General features: G+C 36.1%; 1 long non-coding RNA gene across 4 annotated transcripts; it reads right to left on the bottom strand.

Moving 5' to 3' along the window:
* Positions 1 to 1,103: 1,103 nt before the first annotated feature.
* Positions 1,104 to 4,043, bottom strand: LOC149628454 (uncharacterized). 4 transcript variants are annotated; one of them, XR_016374330.1, is made up of 3 exons: positions 3,850 to 4,043; positions 3,167 to 3,762; positions 1,104 to 3,099 (listed from the first exon to the last, which is right to left on the bottom strand). It is a non-coding gene; the product is annotated as an uncharacterized LOC149628454 (long non-coding RNA). The 4 variants fall into 4 exon arrangements; XR_016374329.1 differs by having other exon boundaries at positions 3,167 to 3,739; positions 3,850 to 3,884; XR_016374328.1 differs by lacking the exon at positions 3,850 to 4,043 and having other exon boundaries at positions 1,104 to 2,913; positions 2,983 to 3,099; positions 3,263 to 3,842.
* Between the last annotated feature and the right edge of the window lie 3,944 nt (positions 4,044 to 7,987).

The following is a 7,987-nucleotide window of genomic DNA, read 5'->3' on the forward strand; positions in this document are numbered from 1 at the left end:
ATATCATTTTTGGTATTAACAGTTTTCGAATGAAAAGGATTAGAATAAATATCCGAGTATGGATATGGTTTATTTTTAAAGGTTCCTCTTTTCGAACTTAAGAGAAAACGTTGTTTAAAACGACTAAATGCTACCGAAGTTAGAAATTTTATCTTTCATCATGATTGACATTTTAAACGTCACTTTAGGGTTGGTTTTGCGCCTGCATTTATACGACCACGATTCGATTGGGTCCCATTTTTTGGGTCGACGATTTAAAATGTTTTATAAATCAATCATTAAAATTTGGATTAAAGATATTATTAACAAAAAAACGTTTGGTATATTATTGAGTGCGTGAGAGCTGTTTTAAAAGTTGTGATTGAATTAGTTTGGTATGACTTCGACTTGCTATTTATGAGCAAACGTATAACACGAAACACGTAAATGGACACCGACAAATGGTGGGCTGTTTTTATTTCACTATTGGGCTTAGTTTCCAGTATTAAAACGTATTGTAGTTCAAATTAAAAGCTGCAATCCATTTAAATATCACTAACGAGGAAATGTTTCTATCATGGCCTACACTGGAAATCTAGCTTTAAATAAAAACGTTGTCGCATGTATCTGTTATATAGTAAAGATTTGACACGAACCATTTTGAAAAGAATGGAAAATTCATGATTCAAAATTTTTGGGCAAATGTAATTTTGGTGAAAAAAACGAAGATAAGTATTTTTTTTTAAATAATTGATGTTTTATAATCATGTCTTTAAACTGAAAAAGTTTAATATCTGTTACTTCGGTCATTCCATTTTGTTCTCTTATCATTTACTTTTTCTAGTCTTTGTCCACGAAGACATTTTTTATTAATATCTGTTCCTTCAGTCTTCATTTTAATTAAGATTGTTAAGAAACTGTTGCATTTTTAAAATCTGCACTAAGCACAAACATAAATATAGGGGAGCTTAAGCATAAGGGACCTAATATTGCTAGTTAGTGACTAATGCTTTCAGGTACCAGTTAATCAGTTATCACCAATGAGATTAATTTATCACTGAAAACATCAAATTTTCATAATAAAATTATTTTGGCCTTTCTTTATCCCCTGGCTTTGAGTATAAAAACTCTGAGGATTATCTAGAATCATTTCTACTGATATTTCAAATTCAGAAGAATCAGAGTCATCGTTTTGAGTTTTTCAGATGACTGGCTTGGACTTATGTTACTGGTTTTCGGTTTTCGTTGTAGCAGTCTAACTGAGACAAAGTTTCTGCCTGACAGCATAGCCCACTCGATCCGCGCTCATGGACGCAAGCTGCTCGCGCTATAGAGAGCTTTCAGTTGGAGAAGGAGATGAGCCTCGTGACATCATTTACGCTGCCATATTGGTGGGTTTAAAGCAGGAATGAAGCTGAGACCACCCAATATGGCTACCAGAACAGCGGTAAGACTTGGGAGGGTGTGACGTACTACAATCCCATCTGAAAGCTCTCTATCTACATAATAAAAAGCCAGTCGTCGTCGTCGTCGTCTCATCGCGCCTTTCAGAACGCGTTTTCACACCTTCTTTTCACAGCGTTAGGATCGCGTGACAGTTTCGAAAATTATTCTCCGGAAAGAATGCCTTTCCGTCTCAATCGCGCATTTCGATTTACACCCGTACCTCAATTAACCTTTTAATTAACATTAAATGAAAACCCTTTACAGACGCGTTTTTTCACGTTTTTCCTTTCTGAACGCGTTTTAACACCTTCTTTTCACAGCGTTAGGATCGCGTGACAGTTTCGAAAATTATTCTCCGGAAAGAATGCCTTTCCGTCTCAATCGCGCATTTCGATTTACACCCGTACCTCAATTAACCTTTTAATTAACATTAAATGAAAACCCTTTACAGACGCGTTTTTTCACGTTTTTCCTTTCTGAACGCGTTTTAACACCTTCTTTTCACAGCGTTACGATCGAGGGACGGTTTCGAACATTTTCGTCCGGAAAGAACACCTTTCCCTGTGAATCGCTGATTTCGATTTACACCCGTAACTCCATTAACTTTTTAATTAACTTTAAATGAAAACCCTTTACAGACGCGTTTTTCTCCCTCGCGATTTTATTCGTTTTCTCTCTGACTCTCCACGTTGAGGCTTTTGGGGGCAAGATATTGGGGGTCGTTTTCTCTCTTCCTCTCCGCGCGCCCTACGCTCTGACTCTCCACGTTGAGGCTTTTGGGGGCAAGATATTGGGGGTTAGTTTCACTTTTTAGTAGCAACTAGCTGAGGCAGCCCGCCCGTAGGGCGGGCAACTCAGCTAGTTTAATAATAATTGACCAGGTCACGTCGTCTGCTAAACTTAGGGATTGGACAATTATACTTTTTGAGTTAATGTCTGGACTCTGGTTACCCTTGAATTTTCTTAGTGGTCCCGTGGTTTAATTTTTAAACTGGTCATTTGCCCTGTGCCACCGCCTTATTTCCCCCACTGGACAAGGAAGCATTTCTCATAAAGGATAATGGCCATCATTGTTGTGTAAGAGACAGCCTGGCAGCCCCGTATTTGTTTACCCTGCCCATAGCCCACTCGATCACGCGTAACACGACGCAAGATGCAGAGCAGCGTCCGTGAGCATGGATCGAGTGGGCTATGCCCTGCCTGGCCAAGTCAGCTGACTTAGGTGAAATATTCATTACTTCTATGCGACTTAATTCTAGACATTCTTGAACGAATCATCTTGTGAACATTTTATAAAACAGGCTTCTGCCGCTGGGTTTTTTTCTGAGCCAAATTTGCTTTTTAAATTTAAAAAAATTAATTTCAACCTTTTTTTCCTCTCTTCAGAAATTTAATAATGATAGTGTGTTACATATTTATCCAAAATTTATATTAATTAATTAATACACTGTACATCGCCTTAATTTGTAATTTCGCGCTTGGAAGAGGCTGAATTAAAAATATTGATTTGGAGACAGGGATTAGTGATAGTGTGATTGAATCTATCATTCTTTTTACCAGCAAAAAACGTATATTCGTAGCGGTAACCGTTGGCTGCTGGCACCAGTCTAGAAACCAGGGAATGACCCCTTCTGCGTAGTTTGAATTAATCTACTTTAAACATCAAAAATGTATCTAATTTAAACAAAAAGGTTTATTCTAAATAGCGGTTATAAATAGTAATTAAAAACGCAACTGTTACCTAATAAAAATGATTGCAAGAGCCGGGATAAAAAACATTGGTTGGTTTGTTGACAGGTTTTAGTGATCGTGTGATTTAATTATTCAATTATATTACCATTAATTTAAACCAATAAAATGATCTACATAGTGGTTATCGGTGGCACCAAATATAATCTGCACAGTTATCGTTGGAAAAATGGCCATTGTTTACTGTTTTGAGGTTATGTTAGAATAAGCACTAAATAATTAAAATTTAAATTGTTAACCTATAAGAATTATTGGAAAAGCGTCATTTAAAAATATTGTATGATTTGGTGACAGGGTTTAGTGATAGTGTGATTGAATCTATCATTTATTTTACCAGTAAAAAACGTATCTTCGTAGCGGTAACTGTTGGCTGGTGGCAACAGTCGAGAAACCAGGGAACGAACCCTTGTGCGTCTTTTGCATTAATCTACTTTAAACAACAAAAATTGATTTAATATAAACAAATTACCTAATTAGCGGCTATCGTTGGCCGATGGCACCAGGTGAAACACCTTAAAACGTACGCTACACGGCCAATTGGTCTCTAGTCTCTACATACAATCAGCTGTATTTAAATTTTGACCGAGGCTTAGTGAAATCAGTGAATTTAAAAATTATCGGCTAAATCCTAAATTTAAATTCTTTTGTATTAAATTATAATAAGGTTTAACTTACGAAATTAAAATAAAATGAGGACGAATTAACCCCTTCTTTATGTGAAAAGTTAAAAAATTCGCCTTAAGCTCGACATAGCCACACGCGTTGTCTAAACAAAAATCTTCGCTCAGTCGCTCTATTAGCGGTAAAACAGCGTAAGTCCAACAGTACGTTTCTCTATGATTTTAGCTAGGATTAAACCACGTAAGTCCAACAGAATAAAAGGTTGTAAGTTTAAGTATGTGCTTAAAAGTACAAAAAGTAATACTTAATATTAATTGTTTTCAATAAAACTTCGAAAGGCACCAGTTTAATGTTCAATCTTTCATTTAAAACCATTTTCAGACCTATCGAATAAATACTCTTCAAAAAATGGTCGAGACCATTTGGCTATCACAGCAAACATTTCCCATGTTATTCCTATGGGAAAATTTCCCTTTTTTTGCCAAAATGTCTTAATTTTTTTATGGAAATGAAAACCACCCTTAGCAACTTTATTTTCTATGAAAAAAACTAATGGAGGGATCTCTTTGAAATTTTAACCACATATTAAGGGTCCGAATTTTAGTTCAGTGGAATTTTTTCAAAACAATTAATACAATACAAAATAAAACTACATCCAAACAAAAAAACCTCCTTAGACATTAAGAGCAGTATGAGGTCTTATCTAAGAGAGCGACCGCTCTCTCAGAATAGACATTAAGAGCAGTATGAGGTCTTATCTAAGAGAGCGACCGCTCTCTCAGAATAATTTTATAATATAGGCCAAAGGTGTTAGTTTCGTTTGAAGTTATTGTTTAAAAATTGACTTGAAACCTGAATTAAAAATATACATATCTTAACCACTAAATGTTTTTTGAACTCATCTGTAACAAATATCTGGGGATAAAGTTTTCTAGAAACTAACGTTTTCTTCATCGTTCGTTTTCTATTTAACGATGCCTAATTGGTAGTGAATGGTAAGGTATAAAATTGTTATGAGGCTAGAATTGAACAATTTTAGGAAGCATAATAGGTAGGAATTTGCGAACTCAACAAAACCTCTTTAAAGTGCCTTTCCTATTACAACTCATATTAACCACGTAGTTTGGTCAGGTCCGCGACAATTTGGTCTAGCCGTTATGGTTTTTGGGTCAAATGGGTCCCGGGACAAATTGGACTCGGAACAATTGGGTCTCAGACAAACTGGTCCCTAGAAAATTGGATCTCGGGAAAAATTGGTCTCTGGACACAAAATTCTCGTTAAAAAAAATATCACCCCTTCAGCATTTACTGAACCCAACCAAACCAAACCTAGCCTAACCCAACCGAAAAAAAAAATAATCCAAATAAACCAAACCAAACCAAACCCAACCTAATCTATCCTAACCAAAATAAACAAAATTTAACCTAACCCAAATTAACCAAACCTAACACAACCCAACCTAACCTAACCTTTCCTAACCCAAATAAACCAAACCTAACCTAACCCAACCCAATCTTTTTTGGTACTAAGAAGATTATTTATATAAAGAGGATGAAAAGTCAGCCTCTTAGCACGAACAGTTTAACAACAATAATGGAAAATTTTTGGAAAAGGTGGCAGCTAATTAATAGAACAATATTTTGCAAATTGTGGCAACGAGTTATAGGGATCATTGTTTTGGAAAAGGTGGAAACTAACTAGGCAACCAAATAATCACGAGACCAAATTGTCCCGAGACCAAATAATCACAGCACCAAAAAATCACGAGACCAAATGGTCCCAAGACCAAATTGGTGAGACCAAAATGACGAGACAAATTTAGCGAGACTATATTTTCCTGTTCCGAGTTTGGTCAAATTCAGTAATGAATTGTAACTGTGCATAAGAAACAAATGTACAATAAAACAATATATAAAAAATTTTTACCTCAAGGATTCCAAAATGGAAATGAACTTCTTCCGTAAATCTGTTGTAAGAGTAAATGTAGATGGTCCTATAAAATTTAAAACAGATAATTTACGTACCTGTACTTGAAAAATCTGTCACGAAAAACCTTTTCAAATTTAGCAGTGTCTGCCGACATTCTTCAAAACTTTCTTCGCAGTGAAAAATGCGCCAGAATATTCCACTTAAATTTACCATATAAGCTAACAATTTTAATGAAAGTGAGCCATTTTATTGATTGGCCGCACTAAATTATTCATTTCTGAAAAGTGAATTATTCTTGTAATTATAAATTATATATATACGAAGTATTGCCAACGTTCCTGAGAATTATTTTCTACTTGATGTAAGTTTTCCCATGGAACATAATACGGTTTTTTACTGTAACCCGGACTCTAACTTTCACAATAACGAGGCGTTTAGCTAGGCTAATTTAGTATTAAGAAAAGATTTTTATCAGAACGTACTTGGAATTCACATGTTTTAATCACTTCGTGTTAGCTAAATTCCGCGCGTTTACCATATGTATTGTTCCCAAGAAAAACGAAACAACTTGCACAACTATATTGGTTTTTTTATTAAGGTCATATGGATAACGCTTGTGGATTTGCTTAGAGACTTACTTCGGACAACGAAACTTTTTTTAATATGTAAATGAATATAAAAATAAATATGCATAAGCTTTTCCCCAAAAGTGTGTTTCCTTTACATGATGATCGATAACGCGTTTGCGTATAGCATGCGTAGAATAAAAATTTAATTATGACACCAAGAACGTAGATAAACAAATACATTGGATTAAGATAAATTTCTAGATTGTCTGTATAGGTTTTATAAGGCTCTGCCCCATTGGACCGAATCGCATTCGGCCGAAACCAGTCCAAATCAACCGAAAAACCCGCACTTTTGGCGGATTCGGTCCAATGGGACAGTACCATTGGAGCGAAAACCCGCACTTCCCCGGGTTTCGGATTCGGTCCAATGGGACAGTACCATTGGAGCGAAAACCCGCACTTCTCCGGGTTTCGGATTCGGTCCATTGAGACAGGAATGCATGCGCATATACACCCGATGGAACTAAAATGAATTTAATTCCCGGGAGCGCAAAGATTGCATCTTTGCAAGCAAACAATTTCTTTGACTTATAATAAAATAATGGTCAAAGAAATTGAGCACCATACGCGAACATTCTGTAAAATATTAAGCACCTATTTTAGTTTAGAAGAACCAAATACTTTCAGATCCCCGAAAATTTACTTCTTAAAGGGAATTGTAGTTTTTACCTCTCCGAGTGACGATAACGTCACGGAGAGGTATTGCACTGGACGTGTGTGTGTGTGTGTGTGTGTGTCTGTCTGTCACACCCCACGTGACCGCGTTCGCAGTTTGCGTATCGGAGCAAACGTGTTCCCAATTTCCGGACTGCATTGAGAGTTCACGGAAATTTGGAAAATTGTGATTGTCTCCGCTGGCTATTCTACTTGAGTTCCCACACCACCAGTTTTGGTTTTCGTCCACTCCACATGGACACTATTTTGTGTATACCACATACACACTAATTGGCGTCTAACAACCACCATCTACTGGTCTTTCGTATATACCACATAGACACCAATCTGCAACATTGGCTTCTAACACCACCATCTACTGGACTTTCGTCTATACCACATAGACACCAGTCTGTAACATTAGCTTCTACTCCATCGTCGTCGTTAGGCTTAAGATGTACGCGGCGAGCGGCTAGGGTTACGAGAAACGTCTAGCCTCCCAATGGCAGAGCTTCCACCATCGGTTCACGCGAATGCGTTTTTATCTATTATTATAATGGAAACGAATCGTATATATACCCCAAAATTTGAAGAAAGCGGGCAGGAGGGGTACGCTTCACTTTAAACGTCAATATTAGCAAAGTTTCGAAAGATAATAGGAACAACTTTATTTTAAACGATTTAACTATTTTTATAGTTATTTACTGGCGATTAAAATAATTAATGTCATTTATATTTAATTAATTATTTAAGATAAACTTATTTCTATGTACTGACACAAGTGAGAGTTAATATAGAACTTGTAATGAAGATTGCATCTGAATCGAAACACTACACGCATATTAAAGTTAATATTAAGCGAGTAGGATGAATAGATCTCTTACAAAACGATAACATTTTCTGTTTGCAGAATATTAAATGGAAATACTTAAAATTTTTCGGCATTACGATTCTTTTAGTAGTTGTGTAGCTATAAAGC

The sequence above is a fragment of the Phalangium opilio genome, unplaced genomic scaffold, assembly GCF_054372755.1.
Source record: "Phalangium opilio isolate 3A_F unplaced genomic scaffold, DU_Popi_V2 ptg000105l_1, whole genome shotgun sequence".
In the NCBI taxonomy this organism is placed as follows: domain Eukaryota; kingdom Metazoa; phylum Arthropoda; class Arachnida; order Opiliones; family Phalangiidae; genus Phalangium; species Phalangium opilio.